Source organism: Triplophysa dalaica, chromosome 16 (genome assembly GCF_015846415.1).
Source record: "Triplophysa dalaica isolate WHDGS20190420 chromosome 16, ASM1584641v1, whole genome shotgun sequence".
Classification (NCBI taxonomy): Eukaryota; Metazoa; Chordata; class Actinopteri; order Cypriniformes; family Nemacheilidae; genus Triplophysa; species Triplophysa dalaica.
This window is the reverse complement of record NC_079557.1, coordinates 15,157,226-15,181,310: the sequence shown is the minus strand read 5'-3', so window position 1 is coordinate 15,181,310 and position 24,085 is coordinate 15,157,226. Positions and strand designations below refer to the sequence as shown.

Below are 24,085 nucleotides of genomic sequence, written 5' to 3'. Positions count from 1 at the left end.
TCGCCTATAGAGAGCTAAGGCCCCGTCCGTGAAAGTTACCGGTCAGGGCTGTACCCATCTTTCTCAAAGAAAGCTCTGGAACCCCCTGACCACCACACTGGAAGGTTACAGTCTCACGAAAGCTTTGAGATGACACGCCCAGGCTTGTTACCGTCGCTTCGCTAGAGATTGTGACGCGATACAGCGTTGTGGCGTTTTCCATAGGCAACCCCATCTGTCGTTCTCGACACAACGTCGAGAGACCGACAGAAAGGGAACGTCTTGGTTACGTATGTAACCTCAGTTCCCTGATGGAGGGAACGAGACGTTGTGTCCCTTATGCCACGAACACGTATCGTATTCTGCTGCAGTTTGAGAGGTCTCAGGCTCTTCAGAACAAAGGTAAGTGAATGCTGCACGCCGGCCTCCTTTTATACCGGATTTCCGGGGGCGGAGCCCGGCATGCAAATTGCATTCGCCAAATTTCATTGGCCTTTTCTATAGTAGTCAGAGTTGATTGGTTCTCAAGGGCGAACCCCATCTGTCGTTCTCGACACAACGTCTCGTTCCCTCCATCAGGGAACTGAGGTTACATACGTAACCAAGACGTTTTCCCCGAAAATACACTACAGCTGGTTTAAATTTTTAAACACAAAACACTGTTATTTTGAACAATAATACAAAATAACAGTGTTTCACTGCATACAACAATAATTGAAAACTTTTTTCTGTGTTTTGGCCATTAATTTACATGACAACAGTGTCCTGAAAATGCTAACTTTTAAAAAAGTACAATGCAAACCACATATTTTTTGTTTCAAAGTATATGTGCATTGTATTTCTTTACAAAGCGACATCCCCAACTGGCCTGGCATGCATAAAACATAGGGGTGTGACGATCTCTTGGCACAAGATCCAACTGGTCTCACGAGAACACAATATCCTCACGCAAAAGGCATGATGGGGAGTTGGGGTCGAATTTGCGTGCATTTCAATCGCATTTGCTCTTTACATTTAACCTGTGTGACTTCAAAATACAATTTGAAACATTTGTGTGAGTGCACATTTTGTTGTGGTGTGACCTCTTTTCATTACTGTACAGAACAGGCTAATAACTGCACAATGCATTTGCGTACTGTGTAGAGCTACAGTGACCGGCCCGGACATTTGACAACGTGATTTTCCATCCTGCAGTGCTACTTCCCCACCATTTTTCTAAACGTGCTAGACGGACGGGTTTCAGTGCTTCTGTAGTGCCTCGTGTATATTAAGCACAAGTGTTTTTACGCCAATTCCCGCTGCCAGCAGTGCTTTGGTAGCGCGCAACTCGCGGCTGATCAGCAGCAGAGCTGACTGTTACACAGGTACAGGTTTGCAAATGCATGTCCATATTGTGTTATTTTAAATACATTTACAGGAAAACCTCTTCAAAAATATATAATTTGTCTCTAACTTAAGAGCAATGTAAGCATACAACATGATGTGTTTATGTCGTTTTAACTGTTTCTCTGAAGGCTATGAGGGTTCAGTCAGTGAAGGAAGGAGGATTGACATTGTGACATGATCGCCACCTCTGGTTACACGAGCAGTCAAGCATTATGCAAGTACTATAGAGTAAACAGACATTCTCTTTGCTAAAATAACTGCATTAACTCATCTACTGCACTGTGACCTTAATAACCTCATTAACGCATCTACTGCACTGTGACTTCAATAACTGCATTAACTCATCTACTGCACTGTAACCTTAATAACCGCATCTACTGCACTGTAACTTCAATAACTGCATTAACTCATCTACTGCACTGTGACCTTAATAACCTCATTAACGCATCTACTGCACTGTAACTTCAATAACTGCATTAACTCATCTACTGCACTGTGACCTTAATAACCTCATTAACGCATCTACTGCACTGTAACTTCAATAACTGCATTAACTCATCTACTGCACTGTAACCTTAATAACTGCACTAACTCATCTACTGCACTGTGACCTTAATAACCTCATTAACACATCTACTGCACTGTTACTTCAATAACTGCATTAACTCATCTACTGCACTGTGACCTTGATAACCTTATTAACTCATCTACTGCACTGTAACCTTAATAACCGCATTAACGCATCTACTGCACTGTAACTTCAATAACTGCATTAACTCATCTACTGCACTGTAACCTTAATAACCGCATTAATGCATCTACTGCACTGTAACTTCAATAACTGCATTAACTCATCTACTGCACTGTGACCTTAATAACCTCATTAACGCATCTACTGCACTGTAACCTTAATAACCGCATTAACGCATCTACTGCACTGTAACTTCAATAACTGCATTAACTCATCTACTGCACTGTAACCTTAATAACCGCATTAACGCATCTACTGCACTGTAACCTTAATAACCGCATTAACGCATCTACTGCACTGTAACTTCAATAACTGCATTAACTCATCTACTGCACTGTAACCTTAATAACCGCATTAACGCATCTACTGCACTGTAACTTCAATAACTGCATTAACTCATCTACTGCACTGTAACCTTAATAACCGCATTAACGCATCTACTGTACTGTAACCTTAATAACCGCATTAATGCATCTACTGCACTGTAACTTCAATAACTGCACTAACTCATCTACTGCACTGTAACCTTAATAACCGCATTAATGCATCTACTGCACTGTAACTTCAATAACTGCACTAACTCATCTACTGCACTGTAACCTTAATAACCGCATTAACGCATCTACTGCACTTTAACTTCAATAACTGCATTAACTCATCTACTGCACTGTAACCTTAATAACCGCATCAATGCATCTACTGCACTGTAACTTAATAACTGCATTAACTCATCTACTGCACTGTAACCTTAATAACGGCATTAACGCATCTACTGCACTGTAACTTCAATAACTTCACTAACTCATCTACTGCACTGTAACTGTATAACTGCATCTACTCATGTATTGCACTATAACTTCAATAACTGCATTAACTCATGTACTGAACCGTACCTTTAATAACCGCATCAACTTATCTACTGCACTGTAACTTTAATAGCTAATGTCTGTTACTAATGCACACTCAAGTCACTTGCACTATTGTATAGTCTATATTGTTATCTGTTCATATCCACCTGTACATTAATGTTCACAGTATATAGCCGTCTGTTTATATTGTTCATAGTACATACCGACTGTCATATTTTCATAGTACATGCCCATTGTACACGGTGGCTTAGTGGTTAGCACGTTCGCCTCACACCTCCAGGGTTGGGGGTTCGATTCCCGCTTCCGACTTGTGTGTGTGGAGTTCCCTATCGATACTTCACTCGTACTGCGTAGCAGGACGCTATGGGGAAAACTCCTTTTCTCCGATGACTGAAGCTTTATAATAACGCAGCGAAAATGCTGCACGGCCATTGGTGCGTGTAAAGTAAAACTTTACGCCAATGGCAGCGAAGCTGCACGGGCCTATGGCGATGGCGCCCGCCAAAAGGGGCGGGGCTTATGGCTATATAAGCAGACACATCGCTGTAGGAACCTCAGATTTCTTCTCCTTCAGCGACGACTTCTCTTCGCTACCCGGACTGACAGCTTCGCCGTCGAGAAAGCCTTGCAGCGGACTGGACCTCTCTGCTCAGCGATTCCGCTGATTCCTGCAGCGTCGTATCCTTTTCCGCGCCGCTATCCGGCAAAGAGCTAAAAGACTCATTTTCCGAGCAAATTTCCTGCGGCGTTGTTTCAAATGCCGCGCCGTCCCTGTCACTCGTGCGGGGTCCGCCTCCACGCCGCTGATGGGCACGGCGAGTGCGTCTCGTGCTTGGGGGTTTCCCACGCTCAGGACGCACTCGGAGAGACAGAATGCCCTCATTGTGAGAGCATGAGTCTCTCCTCTCTGCGCTCGCGGATAGCTTTCTTTTCAGAGAGCGATTCCGCCCCTCCTTCCCTCCCGCTTCACCCTGCCGGGACGGAGCGGCGGGGAAGAGGAACTAAGCGCTCGGGAAAGGCGAGCTCACGTCCCCTCGGCGTGCCTCGCCTTCTCCACAGAGAGAAACTTCTCCGGTTCGTTTCTCTCGGGCGGGACTGCGCCCGCCGGCATCCGCCGGTGACGTAGTCTCGTTTGGTGGAAGCGAACTCGAGGAAGACGACAGCATGTCGTTAGCGGCTTCAGACGGGGAGGAGCTATCGGGCTCAGTTTTTGACCCCGCCCCCTCTCCGTCTGTAGAGCACAGCAGACACGCGCCTAGCGCGGATACCGAGCTTTTTCGGGTTCTCGCTAAGGCCGTGGAAGAGCTGGGCTTAGAGTGGTCCTCTCCGGAGCAACCTACTCGCAGCCGTCTGGATGAATGGTTTCTGCCGGGGCGTCGCACGGCCCCTCGGCAGCGAAATTCACCATTCTTCCCGGAAGTTCACGACGAACTCACCAGGTCATGGTGCGCCCCCTATTCGGCCCGTCTACGACCTTCTTCCTCCGCCCTCACCTCCATTGATGGCGCAGAGGAAAAAGGCTATGAGAAGCTGCCTCCCCTCGAAGAGTCTGTGGCCGCACATCTGTGTCCGCCCTCAGCTATCGGGTGGAAGGCAAAAGCGTCTCACCCCTCAAAGCCATGTAAGACCACATCGGCCCTTGCTGGACGCGCATTCTCGTCCGCCGGCCAAGCGGCTTCCGCTCTGCACTCCATGGCACTACTGCAGGTGTACCAGGCCAAACTTCTCCAAGGGATGGACGAGTCCGGCACTGACAGTGCGCCCTTCAAGGAGCTGAGGAGTGCGACGGATCTGGCTCTACGCGCCACCAAGGCCACAGCCCAGGCAATAGGCAGATCGATGGCCAGTCTCGTGGTTCTCGAACGCCATCTGTGGCTGACGCTCACGGAGATCAAGGAGGCAGACAAGGTCCCCTTCCTCGACGCTCCCATCTCAGCCAACGGCCTCTTTGGACCGGCAGTCGAGGGTTTTGCGGAACGCTTCACGGCAGCGCAGAAGTCCTCGCAGGCCATGAAGCACTTCCTGCCCAAGAGACCCGGATCCAGACCAGTGTCTGCCCACCCCAAGCCACAGCCGACTCAGCAGCCGGCCAGGATCACGCCCCCCGCTGCTCAGAAGGCATCAGGTGCCGAGACGCGTCAACGCTCTCGCTCAGGGAGACGCTTCCCTCAGCGCCAGGGACCCCGGCCCAAGATCACGCTGGACCCGGCGCCTCAGGCATCCTCCTGAGACCGAAGCAAGGAAGAGGAGGAGGAGGAGATCGTGTCCGGCTGGACCTCCTCCCAAGAAAGCTCTATTGTGTGCCCAAGCACCCCGTTCTGTTCCGGGTGCCGGCATAAATGTATGTTTGTTCAGGATAACCGGGCCTGTTTTAAAGCCCGCACAACCTACCGCTGTTATAGCGGACACTTTAATAAAACACAAACATTTTCAAAAAAAGAGCAACCTTCCTCTTCCACTCTCAGCGGAAGTCAAGCCCCCAAAAGGCGGCTTGCCTCCCCAATGCATTCAACCCCTTGCCATACGGGCCAAGGCCTGGCAGGCCATACCCGGGGTATCGGCGTGGGTGATGGGGATAATATCTCGAGGATATTCACTCCAATTCGCTCGCAGACCCCCGCGGTTCCGCGGGGTCATCCCAACCCAGGTTCAGAACGCGAATTCACACGTTCTGCGCACGGAGCTGAGGAACTTGCTGGACAAAGGAGCCATAGAACTGGTTCCCCCAGATCAAACCGAGTCAGGCTTCTACAGCCGTTACTTCCTCGTACCCAAGAAGGATGGCGGTCTCCGCCCCATCCTCGATCTCAGACATCTGAACCGTGCCCTTATGAAACGGCGCTTCAGGATGATTACTCTGAAACAGATCCTCTCGCAAATATGCCCAGGGGACTGGTTATTCTCCCTGGATCTGAAAGATGCATACTTCCACATCCAGATAGCTCCCCACCACAGACGATTCTTGAGATTCGCTTACGAGGGGGTTGCATATCAATACAGGGTCCTTCCGTTCGGACTGTCTCTAGCTCCTCGCACTTTCACGAAGTGCATGGACGCGGCTCTATCCCCTCTCAGGCAGACGGGAATCCGCATTCTGAACTACCTCGACGACTGGCTTGTTCTAGCGCAGTCAGAGGAAGAGCTAAGGTCCCACAGATTCCTTCTTCTCAGCCATCTAGAATGCCTGGGACTAAGAATCAACTTTGCCAAGAGCTCTCTGTCCCCCAGCCAACGCATTTCGTTCCTGGGGGCGGTTTTCGACTCGAGTCGTGTGACGGCCAGGATCGCGCCAGACCGCGCCCTGGCTATACGGCGGCTCGCGGCTTCTTTCACACTGGGAGCGTCTCGCCCCCTCAAGTCGTTTCAGAGGATGCTGGGTCTCATGGCCTCTGCTTCTCAAGTGCTGCAGTTAGGCGTTCTTCGGATGCGTCCACTGCAGTACTGGCTGAAACAAAGAGTTCCGCCACACGCTTGGCGTCATGGACGCCTACGCGTCCGTGTGGACCAAATCTGCATAACTGCTCTAGCCCCATGGAAGGATCTTCCTTGGTTGGAGCAGGGTGTGCCCCTGGGCACATCATGCAGAAGAAAGGTGATCACGACAGACGCCTCCAACACGGGTTGGGGAGCGCTGTGCGACGGTGCACCGGCCTTCGGCCACTGGTCAATTCAGGAGAAGGGGCTGCACATCAACTACCTGGAAATGCAGGCAGTATGGCTGGCCCTTCGCTACTTCCTGCCGGTCTTACGGGACCGCCATGTCTTAATCCGATCAAAAGACAACTCTCATTGCCCAACCTATTTTTCAAAGGACAAGGACGCCTTGGCCCACAACTGGCCCAACCGGCTCCTCTACGCCTTCCCCCCGATCGCTCTTATACCGCAGACGATCAGGAGGATCACGGAACAAGCGCACACAGTGCTGTTCGTAGCCCCACTCTGGAAGAACCAGCCTTGGGTTGCGGAATTGTCTCAGCTGCTCGTAGCAGCCCCGTGGCCTATTCCCCTGAGACGGGACCTCCTCTCTCAGGCAGGCAACACCATTTGGCACCCCCAGCCAGAGCTCTGGGCGCTGCACCTTTGGCCACTCGACGGGGGCCTACGATTCTCCCCGAGAGTGTCATGAACACAATATCACAGGCTAGAGCGCCGTCTACGAGACGACTCTATACCCTTAAGTGGTCTGTCTTCTCCGCCTGGTGTGTAACTCGCGGCACAGACCCAGGATCCTGTGATATATCAATAATTCTGTCATTCCTGCAAGAGCTGTTGGATAAGGGCCGCTCCCCTTCAACACTCAAGGTATATGTGGCAGCAATCGCAGCTTCCCATGCCCCTATAGCGGGCCAAGGAGTGGGAAAGAACGACTTGATTATTCGTTTCTTGAGGGGTTCCAGGCGGCTACGTCCCCCTCGCCCCCTCACCGTTCCTATATGGGACCTACCTACTGTTTTGAGAGCTCTGAAGGGTTCTTCCTTCGAGCCTCTACAGTCCGTAGACCTCCGCCCCCTAACACTAAAAACTGCACTGCTTCTAGCGTTAGCATCGGTAAAACGTGTGGGTGATCTACAAGCGCTCTCTGTGAGCCCCTCCTGTCTTGAATTTGGGCCTGATGACTCTAGGGTAGTCCTCAAACCAAGACACGGTTATGTACCTAAGGTGCTTTCTACTCCGTTTAGAGCACAGGTGGTGACATTATCTGCGCTCCCCCCCTCCGAGCAGGACCCGGAGCTTTATCTGCTCTGCCCAGTCAGAGCGTTAAAAATTTACATTGAGCGTTCCGCCGCCTTCAGGAAGTCGGAACAGCTTTTTGTCTGCTTCGGTGACCGCACCAAAGGGTCCCCGGTCACCAAGCAGAGACTATCTAAATGGCTAGTTGAGGCTATCGCGCTGGCATATTCTTCCTTGGGCCTTCAATGCCCCACGGGAGTAAGGGCCCATTCAACTAGAGGCGTTGCCTCTTCATGGGCATGGTCTAGCGGAGTCTCCATAGCGGATATTTGTGCGGCGGCTTGCTGGGCCTCGCCTTCCACATTTACCAGATTTTACAGTCTGGACATTCCGGCCTTACAGGCCCGGGTCCTTTCTGCTTAAGACTAGACTGCTGGACCGTGGTTGCTCTCAACCACACTGGCATCTGGCACATTCTTAGGACGATTAACTGGATTAAGTCACCTATTAGCCTGGCTTTTCCGTCTTCTACAGGGCTTCCCTGCATTATACAAATACTCGAGCTACGGCTCCGGTATTATATGATGTTTTTCGTTCTACTTGTGGCACGGCGGGATTATACTGGTTCCCCATAGCGTCCTGCTACGCAGTACGAGTGAAGTATCGATAGGGAACGTACTCGGTTACTAACGTAACCTCGGTTCCCTGAGATACGGGAACGAGTACTGCGTTCCTGGCCGTGCTCACAAGCTGCATATGGTCGTCGCTTCAGTCGAAATAACCTGAGGTTCCTACAGCGATGTGTCTGCTTATATAGCCATAAGCCCCGCCCCTTTTGGCGGGCGCCATCGCCATAGGCCCGTGCAGCTTCGCTGCCATTGGCGTAAAGTTTTACTTTACACGCACCAATGGCCGTGCAGCATTTTCGCTGCGTTATTATAAAGCTTCAGTCATCGGAGAAAAGGAGTTTTCCCCATAGCGTCCTGCTACGCAGTACTCGTTCCCGTATCTCAGGGAACCGAGGTTACGTTAGTAACCGAGTACGTTTGCATTTTCTCCCGGTGCCTCGGGGGTTTCCTCCGGGTACTCCGGTTTCCTCCCCTGGTCCAAAGACATGCATGGTAGGTTGATTGGCATCTCTGGAAAAATTGTCCGTAGGGTGTGAGTGCGTGAGTGAATGAGTGAGTGTGTGTGCCCTGTGATGGGTTGGCACTCCATCCAGGGTGTATCCTTCCTTGATGCCCGATGACTCCTGAGATAGGCGCAGGCTCCCCGTGACCCGAGGTAGTTCGGATAAGCGGTAGAAAATGGATGGATGGATGCCCATTGTAAAGTATTTTCCTAATATTGTATTCTGTATTTATTCACACTGTATATCCTGCACTTGCTAATTGCACTTCTGGTTAGACCTAAACTACATTTCGTTACACTGTACTTGTATATGTGTAATGACAATAAAGTTAAATCTAATCTAATCTAAAAGCTGCGCCTGTTAAGAAAACAAAGGAGATTTTTTGTACAATTACAGTTGAGTCAGTTGAGTTGTGACAAAACATTTAGCAGTATTTACATATTGTTTAATAGGCCTACTGCGTAATATAATTAATTCAAATAGAAGTTCAATTTGTTTCATAGAGAACAAGGTGATTTTATAATGACTACATTTTTTGCATTGTGTGTGTTTAAGGTGAATAAAATACTTTTTCCTTTATATTTCATTGATGATTTCTTGAAAAAGGGTCTAAAAATCTTGTATTTGCATTCTCAAAAGCTGTGAATAGATTTTTTTCTTTTACATATCGAATCGGAACATCAGAATCGATCGCCCACCCTAGTTTATTCATAGGTGTTCTGTAGACCTACCCTTAGACAAAAAACATGTGCCTAGTTTAAATGACATATGAAACTGTAGCGTAAGTGAAAAAATCATAACAAGAAGATCTTTGGACCTAAGACCATACAGTATGTGGAAAACAGCTAAATTACTTTTTCAGTGCTTTTAACCTGAGCCACTTAATCCTACAAAGTTTAGAGAGTCAATGTAGAGAGCGGAGGAGAATTAGACGACTCTAAATCACAGCAATCCCCTGATCCTCTGCTCTGATCCAAGTCTCTATTAGTTAGCCCCTTAGAGACAACAGCACCAGCAGAAAAAGGCTATTACCGATAAACACATATGCATTACAAATAAATAAATTAAATCTATATATCTACACAGATGGGTGACGGATGCATATTAAAATGTATTACAAAGTATTCTGACTTTGTAATATATGTACAAGACATAATAGAAATAAAGAGTCATTGGATACATATGCTACACTTTTTCACTGACTTTCTCCTTAAAAATAAAAGGCCTGATGATCTAAACATTTTGTCTTGGATAAATGAGCCAGAGGATTAAAGAGAACCTAACTCATTGTCTGTAATACATAACCTTAGGTTTTGGAAATGAGATATATCTCTTTCTTGTTATCTGAAGACATTTCCTAAAAACATAGGGCCAGATTTACCGAACAGGGCAAAATAGAATTTAAAAAAAATTGCCGTTGGGGTTGGAAATTGCTGTGGGTGATCTCCTAACATGGCGCACATTAAAAAATACAGTGGCAATATCAAATTTCCATTATGACCTACGCAATCCACTTAACGTTGCGCAAATTAGTGCAGGGTTTAAGACATGCTTTTTTGGGGCGTTAAACAAATCCGCAAATACCAGTACAAGTGCAATATTTCATGAAAAAATGAGAAAATTGTCATTTTTAATTACTTTAAAAACTGCTCATCCTATATGCTTTCTTATTTTTGCTATTTTAATACACAGGAACTGAAAGTATGTGTGACTTTACTTGAGTGTTGGATCTTTGCATGTGTAAATTGACCCAGCTGTTCTGTCTGCTAGAGCGAAAGACGTTCCGCTAAATCTCATAAAAAACATCTCTTTAGGTGTGCTGCGCTTCAGAAGATTAGCTGGAGTTTATTAAACCGTGTTTCTACTTCCTAATACCTGTCCTTTAATCCACATCACATGGCACAGCCTGGAAGGCGCAGGCCAAGAGTGGAAAACTAGGCGTTTGTCATCATAGTTTGTTCATGTCACTGCATTCAGAATTCATCACCAAAATAATGGTCTCGATCCCTCAGTGACTAATATGCACATTGATTTACTGTCGTTGAGAAATATTTGTCGTTTATGGGTGGGGGAGTTTGGACAGTCCCTCAATCATGTTTGGGAGCTGGCTGGTAATTCAATTTTACAAGTGAAATGAACTCGGTGGGCTGATCTCGCTCAGTTTTAAAGCTGACAAAAGTTTGAGAAACAGGATTTTACAAAGGACTGATGCATGCTGTGTACAGTTCTAGAAGTTGAAAATATTTTCATGTCACTGTTTTGGGTCTTACTTTGTACAAAACACTCATTTATTTAGCCAGTAAATCTTTCAAATCTTTAAAAAAAAAAAACAGGCATGTTAATAAAAGTACCTATGTAAACAGCCACATACACCTCAGAGCTGGAGTTCTATCGTTTCACATTACTCATAAATAATCCAATGTTGAACCTGAATCTTTAAACCGCAAGACAGGGAGCTGTGTGTTTTCATCAATGTGCTTCTACATTTTACATTAGCTGCCTTGTCAGCTCTATGAAATAACTTGTTGGATTTGGAGATTATGTCTCTGCCTGTTTTTCACTATGATCTGTAGCACTGGAAGAAATTTCTGTTCCTTCAAAACTGATCTAAAACAACATTTGATGGTGCTTATAAAAAGCTTTAGAGAATGAGACCATTGATGGAGCCCAAAGCGACAAGCGTATGTTCAGATGACTCGCTGAGTCTGTTTATCTTATCGTTGAAAAACACATTCGAAAATTGTTTTTTAAACCCTACCTATGCAAATAAAAGTCATTTTTTACTAGTTAGCAGCTTATAATAGCCAATCTTAAAGGGATAGTTCACCTAAAAATGAAAAAAAATCTTAATTTACTCACTCTCGAGTTCTGATGAACAAAGAGAAAGATATTTGAACAAATGCTTGTAACCAAACATTTCTTCGACCCCATTAACTATGGTACACATAAAAAAAGCTTGGTTAGTTCATCCTTGGGTCAAATATGGACAAACCCAACGTTTGAGGTTTCAGATTTTTCCAATTGCAATGACAATTTTTCCAATACTTTTAAGAATTTATCTAAACTCGTAACACAGTTAAGAATGAATGAATAATTACAGTCATCACAACATCTGGCTGTGTAGGCTTTACAATTAACACATTTCTTAAGAACAGTGAATGTCATATTAAAGACAACATACTTGTCCTCATTCATTAATCTAACGTTGAAACGAGCGCAGATCCGTGCGCAGAAATAGTTTTATGACAGGGTTTATGTGTAATTCTTCAAATATTCATATGCTGCAAATCTCATAGTATGAATGATCGTACCTTGAAAAATGCGAAGGCTGAAATCGGTCGTAACTTACATATCCCACCCCTGTAAATTCAGGCTGTAGACGCCTCACCCCTAAATTTTGAGACATGGAGAGAATCGTTTTTTCGATGCATCGCAATGCAAACGAGGACAATTAGGTATCAGTTCAGTAACAGACCATAACCTGTTATTACGTACTTACGTTTTTCTGACGTCATGTCGCATACGTGCTTTTACTGCTTAAGGGGCTGTGTCCACCGCGGCTGAAAACGCCCTCTACAGTCGCAGCATTCTGCCCAAAGCATTAGAATATAATGGCGGAGGAAGGCGAGACGCAAATAATAAAAAATCGTCCAACTACTTTAAAAGCCGACATCTGGGCACATTTCTTTAAGAAAAACCTTCAAATTCCCAAATGCTGAACAGTGACTCATGCTGAGTAGTTTTTGATGTTTTAAGAAGTTCCCTGTGTCCTGTGCTGTTATTAGGGTTCAAGTGCAAAGTGCTAGCAACCTATTGTAATTGCTCAGATTTTTTTATATTTGTTATTTGCTTTTATTTTGTTTGTTTATTAAAACACTGCTGAAGATTGAAGATTGACTATTCACAAGTAGGTGCGGCCTCTTGTTTATGTTGGTGTATTATTTGATTTAATGTTTATACATTTGTTTACATTTAAATGTTTTACAAGTACACTGTACTATGTAAGTACTCAAGTACACTCCTCATTGAATTATGCATTATTTACTTTTGTGTATTTACTCCTATTGCTCATGCCCAGACTTGAGTTTTGTTTGATGTTTAATACATCGAAGAAGAGCAGGTAACATTAAAGGTTCAGTTCATATCTCTGACTGCTTATATTTATTGACAAAATTGTATACATGTTAACTAGTAAAATTGAAATTTTGGTCATCAATGCATCGTCAATGCACTGTGATATCAAGTTGAACCGAATTGATGACATGATAACCATAAACGAACCGAACCATGACACCAGTGTAGGTTCACATCTCTAGGAGAAAACTTTTCTGATAAAAAAAAAGTCTAACCTTGAAAAGTGGAATCAATGGCAGTAAAAAAACAGTTCGGAAAGACAGTGACTGTGTATTGAACCGAAAGATTTTAATTTTTTTAATGGATATTTATGTTTTTTAAATAGGAGCTCACATATTTTATTATTAGCGTTTCATTATTATTTTTACTCTGAAAGTATTTTTGTTGCTTTAATTTAGTTTGGTTGTATAATACATTTAAATTTAAACAAAATTAATCTAACTGCAGCCTTGAAAAACTTTGTCCAAGTTACATTGATGTGTTACTGTAAAAAAAATGAATAATTTGCCGGTCATTTTAAGGTGCCATTAAAGAATAATTTCTGTATGTTTTTATACAGTTTTCTTTATTTAGGTAAAGAAGGTCTGTGGTGGAGGAGGCGAATAAAACACTAGAACCCATCATAAACAGAAATTCTGTGGCCACTGGATGCCGCCTGGTTCGGTTTCTTTTTGGTTTGCCACGTTGCATTGCGCTGCTTGCGTGGTGTGTAGACAGAGTGTAAGATTATAACGAATCTGTCAGGATATCCGGAGGGGAGAACCCAAGTGCAAGCAAACACGGTGGTGAACAGATATTTATTTTACAAAAGACACTACAAAAGGACAAACAAAACCCACGATGGGGGAAAACAAGACTGGATAAACTATAATCAAAAACAAGAACACAGACTAACTATACTAGAAAATAAACACTGGTACAAACACAAAACTAGACTTACTAAAACTCGAGGAAACATGAACTTGGTAGACAAGGTAACTCTTACAGGGAACAGCATGCATGTACAGACCGCTTACAGATACAGACATCAAACAATCCAAGAGCACAAGACAATAGACAAGAGGATGCTTTAAAGGGAAACAAACACAGGATAATTGGCAAGGGACAGGTGTGTGTAATGAAACACTAATGGAAAGGTAACAAGGAAACGAGATGGCGGGAGACACAGACAAGACATGAGAAAGCGTATATCAGCCAATATATAAGCAAAACCATGTCTTTCTCACACAAAACCCAAGGGCTATGCCATGACTCCGCTGCAAGACAAGAATAAACATGACATGATAGCGGAATCATGACAGAATCAAACTTGTAGTCGATTTGTATGTTTTGTATGAAGCTTGGCGCTTCACATTTTGCACATAACTGTGCAGTTTTAATACGTTCTTCTCTGTTCTCCGGACATGGACAGCAAACTCTCGCAATGCAACCAATCAAATTCGCAAATTCGCCCGATTCGCATCATTCGCACCGCCTGCTGCTTGCATCGACTTTATATGTAATTTACTTGCGCAAAGCGCTTAAATCGCGTTTGGTGTGAACACTGTGTTAGTGTATTATTGTATTTTGAAAATTATTGACAGAGTTCAGTTTACAATGTGTGATTTTGAACATGAAATTTGACCAGACAATGGGTTAAAGCAGCCCAGTATTTTGGGCTGAAACAACCCAAATATTGCATTTCTGTCAAGAGATCCTCCAAAAAAATGACACACAGCACCTTTAAGAGCTAGTGGATTGGCTCAAAGTTTCAGGGGGTGGAGATGGGCCAAACAAGCAGCTACTAAACGAAAACTCTATGTACTAGATTTTATTCATCTCCATGTACTCACATGAGTCCGAGAAGAAAACACAAGTCTACTGGTGGATGTGTTAGCCAAACAAAGTCATGTCACTTGAAGGAAAAAGATAACATCTGGAAAAGGAAATTGTTGTTATCTCGAGTAGGAAAACAGTACTATCAACCATTGTTTATTGAAAAAAAGCAGTTCTGTTGATTATTGTCACACTCACAGCAGCACACGGAGTGAGTCAAGTTAAAGTGACAATTTCGTTTTCCTTTTCTAGCCCTTCTTATCATTCCAAATCTGTATGATTTTATTTTCTTCAGTTAAACACTAAAAGAGATGTAAGACTTGATGTTAGCGACTGACAGCTTCATTGCCTATTCACCTTTATCTTATGAACAAAGAAAACTAACTTTCTTCCATCTTGTGCTCTACATGTTTTTTCACAGACTGGAACAACAAATAATGAACAAAACAAACTTTGCTTTTGTTATTTTAATTGCTGTTTTATAAGTTTAACAACCCAAAATAACTTTCACCCCATGAATCTGCTAAACTACTTTGCTGACGTTTACACCTATTTGAGAATGATTGGTCTAGAACATCATGAAATAAAATGATTACAGGTTCGTAGCCAACCATATTAATACAAAAAAAACAATATTTTAAACCACATCAAAACGCTTGAAGTTAGCAAAACACTAATATCTGAGTAAAAAGATACAGAGCATGATTCAAATGACATTGTTGAAAATAGCAAAGACGCCCACACATTATATCTATCTGTGTGAACTTCTCCTTCAGGCTTTGAAAGAATGAATTTCTTAACTTGGTGCTATATTTATATCTCTCAAGGGATCTACAACAGTCATTCTCCTCTCTTCCGTTTCTCATGCAAAAGAAAACTTTACCAATGTTCAACTTTAAAAGAGATCTAAGGGGCGTTTCATGAGTGAGGTTTTGAGACTCCACACTGAACAGTATGGATTCATTAAAGCACAATGCAGGATAAACATCTTCATCTGCATACGAACATATTTTCACAGCGTCAATGCCAACAAATTATCCCCGTTGTATGCAGAGACCCGGGAATCGGATGCAGGTTGGCATGTCACACCCACCGAGCCTATTATTCCGACTCGATGAAAAATCAACAAAGCGGGTGTATGATCTTTTCAGTGTGACTTTTGCGACTTCAGGAAGATGTCTGAATGTTCACGAGATAAATTACAGGATTGGATTTCGGACCAGGATGGAATCTAATGAATTTCGTGAAATGAATGTAATGTTGCTGGCTGACCGCTCTGATTTCCAGGTCTCAGGGCTTAAGAAGCAGAGTGAGAGTCATCGGTCTGTTGCTCAATCACGGCGCCTCTGCAATATACAGTGGGAGGCCAATTAGACCTCGGAGCTCTCCCTTGATACGATGGAGGTGATTCTCTGAGACCCTGATGGGGATTATTGCTGCTGAATGGATACGGCACATAAATTATCAGGCTCGCACTTCTTAAAATGTACAAACTCTTGGGGGAAAACAGATCCCTGATTAAACGCTCAGCTTATTTGTGTGTTGATGAGCTGCGATGTGTGCAAACAAACAATGCGGAACTTGTAAAATATCATTAGTGGGGTTTGCTGGTGCAAGCATCAATATATCTTTTGTGCTTGCTTAAGGTTAGAGACTTGAACAAACCACTAAGGGCAGATTTACTGACAGCTTGTGCCAATGCAATTGCCACCGTTGGCGTAAAAAACTACTTTAAAGCAAAAACAGATAGTGTATAGGCTACACACACATTAACAGAGAGAAAGATTGAGATATACCTTTCACGCCATCCATCTGTATGATGACAAACTGTTTAATTCATAAGGGAAAAAGGTATCTCAACTCAAGCCTGTAACAAGGTTCAATAAAAGGAAGGAAGGAGATGGGAACCGGCAAACATTTAAAGATTTAATCAAAATAATAACAAAGTAAAAAGACAGCCGGCAGCCCCTCACGGACGACTGCCAGCGAATAAAACATAAATATAAACATAAATACAAACATAATATCAATTTTAGGGTATAAGGAAGGTAACACAAAGTTTCTGCCAATTTCATATCTTGAGTTGTACTGCAGACTTGGTATCTTCGAAGAGTCTTTAGTTTAATCACATTTATAAAAGACAGATAAAGCTGTACGATTATTTCCGAAAACAGTTAAGCTTCTGGAGGTGTACAGGCAAGCTCCCTCACATTTATCCAGAATATGTTAAAATAATGTTAAATAAAATTACGTTCATCACAAATCAAACAGAGTTTAGAGTTTGTTAGCCTGTTTTGCCAAGCACAAAGGCTGAATTTGTCCAGATGTGCACTTGCAGACTACAGAATAGCCCTAATGATTGGGACGATGGCATCAATTCTCATCTCTCTTGTTTTCTATCTGCCCTTGAGTGTCAACAAAAACTTTTGTGATGAGAGACAATAACGGACCCTCCAGAAAACATATACAGCAAGGGCCAAGGCACAAAGCAAATGTCTGTTAAATGGGGCTATTGTTTCGAACAATATAATGAAGTCTGCATAGGACTGCGAGTGTTCCCCAGGGCTGTGAAAACACGATCCACTGAGGTCAGGATGTGATCTTTTCTACTGTCAGGGACTTCAAATGAAATGAATGCAGGAAATTGGAATATCAGAGCATCTTAATAACCCAAACATTAAAACTTTCCCATGGCATTGAAAAATAATTGTGATGCTAAATCTAATGAAAGCTCATTACTGCTGGAATTTGAAGAGAAGTGTTTTACTATAAGTGCTGCCATAGGCGTTACGTGTGGGTGGGACATGTCCCCACTGCTCTTTTGGAAGAAATTAAGAAATCTTTGCAGAAGGTGTATTGTTAGGGAGCCATTAACATCTAAAACTTCTGAAAAAAACAGGTTCCCCCGCTTTCTCACCATTTCCCATTGCTCACACTCGTAAGTTATATATTTGCGGAAGACAGACAGTCGCAACTCCAGAATCGCAGCCAGTGTGAAATTCGTCCATCATCCGCGTTTGCAGGTGTTTGCTTGTGCATCCAGTGTCCAAGCACAAAAACGCGTAAACCAATGAACAAGTGCAATTTTAGTCATAGGAATAAAATGTTTTTACATATAATGCACCGTTACAGCAAAGTAACCTTTCCCAAATGACAGTTTGGGAACCACATACTGTGAGAGCTGGAGTCGAAAAGCTCAGTAGCCAATGGATGGACCGCCCACTATATACTGTATGATAAATATTCCTAACGAGTTATTACAGAAACAATTTATTAAAGTATGGTCTTTGGCCCCACCACTTTTCAAAACAAAGCAACTGAGTGCTGCACGTTAAGGCAAAAATCCTCAAACTTCAGTGTGTAACTCTTCCCAATGACTTAACCTTTACGACATGTACATTTACAATTTATTTTGAGACATACATGATGTCCTTGAGAAGGCATAACTAGTGACCAAATTCCACAAACGAGAGTGTAAACAAACAATTGCTACAAATGTGGCATGATTCATATTAGCTGTCATATCGTCAAATGAATGATTTACAATCCTTTATGTTAGTTCCAGTACTCACCGGGTTGCACTGTCTATCCTTCACCAGCATTTCTCTTTTATTACTCTGCAGTGGTAGTCTCTTGAGGAAACATCATTGCCGTAGCTCCATGAACCTTTCCTTTATCGCATAATTCCACCTAGCAGAACAAATGCCATGGTCAATCTTTTATTTTGTTATGTTTGAAAGTTGTGTTCAAAGTTCCCAAAGTTCAACTGAAAAAAATAAACATACTAGTCTTTCTGTCAGGATATAGTGAAGCTTTGCAGACAAACTATACCAGACAAAATGATGTATTTGTATGTATTTGGAGGAGGCGTGGCTTTGGATGGTGATTCGCGAGAGGGAGGGATCGTAAGATTGCACTGCTAGCAGGCAAGCGTTAGCATTTTCCAAATGATCTACTCTGTCTTTAAGTTGACTAGTAAATGAGTTAACTACTTAAAGTCAAAACAGGAATATAACTAGAATGCAGAAATCAAGTTGGTACATAATTTTAGCCTTATTTTTAGTCTTAAATCATATTATGAAACAAAATGTGAATAAATGTAGACACTTTTCTTGAAATCCTGCATCATCGTATTTTGAATAAAAAGGTTAATAACTGTCAGAATAAAGATCACACAAATGCCATAATTGTGCTAGATATCAATATTTTAGTGAGCACTTCCTTTTGTCCTAGAATCAACACTTATCCAGTATAAAGTAAGCACGCAACATAATTACAGATATATACAGTAGGGATGAAATGCAATTACATTTTCGTTTAGTCCCGAAATTTGTACTTATCTGGAGCAAAAACAATTGCAAAAAAAAAGCTTGATTGTGACTGAGCCATGTTGTCCTTTAACAGCATTTAAAACATCCGTTATTTATTTCCTACTTCCAGCATTTCAAGCTAGTGGTAGAAAACCTAAGGAAAGCTCTCATGGAACGACTTTCATATGGATGAGATTAAGAAGTCTGAAATCCCTCAACTGTGACACTCACTAGATGTGATGAAAGTGATGTCATTACCATCACGGTAAGGGAAGTCCTGAAGTAAATACTTCAAAAACAGGTCCACATAGGGAACCGGATGTCCACCAGAATAAATATTTGACATGCCTCCATAAAATGTGTCACAGTGAGGAGCTGATATCATAAAAAAATCAACGAGTATCACAAAAATATGTGGAGTTTTCCAATCGCAAACTTTAAAAGCAAATAAGCGTCTAAAGTACCAAATGCACTGCATCTTGAAGTTAGACTATTCCACCAGTGCCAGAAAAAGAAGGAAAGCATCCGATTGATTTCCCTACGTGACCATCACCTTCAGCAAAAATGAGATTTCACAGTTAATCCTCTATCTGCCGAACTGCACTTCCCTGCAGAAATAGATTGTCAGGTAGGTGATTGTGCCAATACTTCTTGTTAAAGTTCTTACTTGAATTTGCAGTGGTAAAGACAGACAGCTCAAAAAATGTAAAAAAATTACGAAAGTTAGGAAAAAGGAAACGTAAAGCATTAATCATAAAACTGGGTTATTTCCAATCTTAAATGTGTAATATCTAAAAATAGGGCTGTGAAAGAACCAGGAACTTATGATCCAATAAAATACTGTATATTTGGGTCACACAATATGTTCCTTAATGATTAGAGTTTTCAAAACTGGGAATTATTCTATCTTTACAGTACATGATTTTCTAGATCTGCATTATACATTCTGTGCTTATATAATATTCTCATTCTATAACTTATCCACAAGTTTCCGGAGGAATGACTGTAAAAATAAACGTGGGTACAATTTCCGGTGAAGTGGGAGAAGTAGTGTATTGCACGAATTGCAGCATTGAATAACTTATTCTGATGACAGAAAATGAGACCGTGATTTATATTTGAATACTGTTGGTTTCATGTGGTAACCTATTCAAAACTAATTTCGAAACGGATGAGAAACACCTGCTGTTTGCAGTTAAACTTACAACCAGGCAAAGCTTTTTCACGTGGTAAAAAAAAAAAAAAGAGTACTTCACACAGATCTAAAGATAAGACGGACTGCTCCTGTGAGGGTCGGTAGGGTTTTTAAAAGACAAACTTCAAATTCTTGACTTCACATTGAACATCACCTAGACTTGTGGTGCTCATAGTTTAAAAAGAGTTTGCAGTTCAAATAGATTCATGTAATCAATAACACACATTGTATGGTCTTCAATAAAAACGTGAGAAGGTAAACTGGATTTGCAAGGATTCTTTACTGTATTTTACCGACGTGTTGTCAAAAATCTGTTGGAAAATATCACATCATGTGGACTACAGTTCTCATCTGATATGCTTGATGTAGGGTAGGCATTGCTTCCACTTATCGTCTTATAAACAACACGTAGAGAGAATGTTTAAAAATGTAAAAAGCTAGCTTTTGCACGTGATCTTAAGTTTAATGTTTATCAGATTAATGGCAGGCTGATGATGCAGTGGCTTTATATGTGCACGCGGCCCCGTAACGCTTGCAGTTCACTTTTAACAACAAAAAAAGACCACTTCTTTAAATAGCACACAATCGAAATCAAGTAAAGAAATTGAAAACCCACCATAATTTTCCTATTGCTCATTGGTTTACTGTCACAACAACTGAGTCAATAAAGTTGCTAAATATCTGCAGTCAGTAATAAAATCATCCCATTCCTCTATAAAGTAGTGGACTTATTGCTGATTCAGTTTAATGGTGTTTTGTGTAAATTTACATTCTGCTATACACTTATGACTTTAAATACACGGCAGAAATGCATTTGTGTACATTGGACCGAATGTTTCTCCCATCTTTAGCACAAAGCGCTAAACTGCAAAACTTGTGGATACAATTGCTACATAAATTATTTTCTTAACTTGTTTTAAGTCTGGGCTTTGGCTTTTGTGTGCATTGACCTAATGCTTCACTTAACGTTTTCCTTTCTTAGACTTGCTCTCATATGAAAATGCATCTAAAATTATAGATTCTTGTCATGAGAACATCTATATATTACGAGGTAAAATATTTTAATCCTTTAGTTTTTCCCGACTCAAAAAGTTGAAGCTTAGAATAACTCTGTTCTTCAGTATATTCAGGCACACGGTTGGGATGAATGCATAAAATTAGTTTAGGCTTGATTACACACGGACAATATGCATTATTTAATCAAATCAGTCGTAAAAAAAACGTTGAATAAGCATCACACTATAATGACTGAATATTTTAAACTTTAATGAGCTATCCACACTCGAAAACACAATGCAATCTTGCCTCAATACACATTCAACACCTGTGAGGTCTATTATTTCAGAAATGTTAGAAGTAATAGCTCAGTAATTTCTGTAACCAATCAGAGAAAGGTCAATTCAACCCAATGACCCAATAACAAACAGAGAGACAGATGAACGACCATTGATTCAGTGTGTGGAATGAGTCAGAGAGCAGGATGGAGTGCTCTACTGCAGTCTGCTCATACATGTCTTGTCTTTGAGGCATTTCCAGAAGTCTCATCTTTCTAAAACCTCAGCTTTCATTAATATTCCCTGTCACCTGACTGGCATTTACATTGCACCACTACAAAAGCTCTTACATTGCTGCTTTAGTGTAAAATCTGCTTTGCAACATTTCAATATGTCAAAGACCACTTGTATTCCTCATCCTCTCGTCAAACCCAGTAATGCCACATCACTTACTGAAAAAGAGGAAGCTGTTCGTGAAATGAATACAACAAAACAAAAATCTAATGTCTTCTAAATTCTAAATTTGTAGTTATGAAAAATAGTCATTTAGCAGAAATAGTGGATACATGGTCAGGAAAATGACAAAATTACACAGTCAGTCTATTGTCTTGACGCTTTTTTTAGCCCTCCACAGTTGTTGTTTCTATATTTCAGTTTTGTGTCAACTAGAATACTGTATATGATGCCGTGTTTCTTCTCACTTAACCATCCCTTGTTTACACTGATGAATAGGGGTGCAACAATACATTAAGGTTTAGCGCAACAAGTATTATAATAACATTATTTAAAATAACTTAAAGCAAACATGCAATTTCTTTTATGGTAGTAAACAGTCAGACGCCCAGTGCTCATTTAACACTGTAAAGTACCGCTCAATGGGCAAGGCCAGGATAATAGATTCGCCACTGCCATATACAATAAATGGGGAGAAATGCAATCCTCAATGTGGCCGCTTAAAAAATATTATTTGAGCACAATTTAAACTAAACAAACCAAAGTTAGGGTACAGTTCATGTCAGGTTTATTATTGATCGGAAATATGCTTTTAATTCAGATTTTAGCCAGCGATTTTAGATATATCTGCATGTTGTCTTGCTATGACGTAAATAGCTACCCGAAAGGCCGCTGAGTGGCACAGCGTTGTAGACGCTCTCTCTCCATGTGCTGGGTTGAACATGCCGCTTTTGTATGAAGGGTAAAACACATTGTTATTAGATATTTACTTGTGGGGACGCGTTTATCTATTTCAGTGCACAAACATACAGACGAACATGGACAGAGCAAGTCCGCAATAAAACAGAGAGTGATAAAACGAAATTCACATATGCATATTGAACCGTGGAGGTCGCACCGAACAGTTCAATATTATATCGATAATCCTCGTTAAAATAATTGCAATATCCGATAATATCAAATGTGTTTGACTTCATGCAATATAGCGCAGATGATTGGTGTACTGATGTCATACGCTGATGTCATACCGATCAATCTGCAGATACGGACCGGGAGGAAATTTGTCACATGCACAAACCAGAGTTGCAGTGAATTCTTTCATCATCAGGTAAAGCGCGTAGATAAATCACATTTTTTATGCAGTAGAAAAATGTTGCTCATACAGCACTGTGAATGGAGGTTTTGCGTTGCCGACGCCACTCCTTTTCTCTTGATCTATCTGTGCAGCGACCGGCAGAAAACAGCAGCACATTCGACTGACGGAACAAAACAGCGTTTCCAAAATTCTGTCACTGTTACTGACTGCCTGGGCATATGAACGTGAACATTCACGCTTAAAGCCTACATCGCATGATATTGTTTTAACGCATATTTTCTATTATTATCGATTATCGTCTGGTATTTGTCTGTTGTAATCGAAATCGGGACATTTGCGAGACATCAACGATATACGATAACATCGTCACATCGCCCTGCCCTAGTGCAAATGCTACTGATGATGTTTCCAACATGGAGCTTTCCTGAAGCTAAGTGATAGGAGCATTGCGTTAACAACGCAAGGTAAGGGTGTGACGAGATCTCGTGAGACGATATCTCGCGAGATTCGGTTGGTCTCGCGAAATCCGACTGATCTCGCGAGAACGTAACAATCCTCATGCAATTGGCACCACAGAGGGTGAAATGACGATCGAAGATGCCCCCGCCACATTTAAATTGTTTGTGTGGCATTTTGGGTTTCCGGTGGAGATAAAAAACGGCGAAAGAATAACAGACAAGATAAAGACAATATGTAAACATTGTAAGAAATTAATACCATACACCTCTGCTAACACGACCACCATGCAGAAACACCTAGAAAATAACCACAGCTCTTTAAAAGCTATGAAAACGGAGAGCAATTCTGGTCGCATGAAAGGGCTAACAACGATAACAAATGCCTTTGAAGAGAAACTTCCAACGTCAAGTGCAAGAGCCACGGCAATAACGAGAGACATTGGCGTTTTTATTGCTGCTGATATGAGGCCATTTTCTTTGGTGGAAAATCTGGGATTTCGGCGACTCATCTATACACTTGAACCAGTATGCGATCCCGTCACACACAGATCTCACTCGCACA

General features: G+C 42.1%; 1 protein-coding gene across 9 annotated transcripts in view; it reads right to left on the bottom strand.

The window, feature by feature from the left end:
• enox2 (ecto-NOX disulfide-thiol exchanger 2) overlaps positions 1 to 24,085 on the bottom strand; it is a 238,919-nt gene that overhangs the window by 210,310 nt on the left and 4,524 nt on the right. For 8 of the 9 annotated variants that reach the window (XM_056769092.1, XM_056769099.1, XM_056769097.1 and 5 more), the window contains exon 2: positions 18,310 to 18,427. The exons of the other annotated variant lie outside the window; for it this stretch is intronic. The gene's annotated coding sequence lies outside the window, so the exon portion shown is untranslated. The remainder of the gene's footprint in view (positions 1 to 18,309; positions 18,428 to 24,085) is intronic. 9 annotated transcript variants of the gene reach the window in all.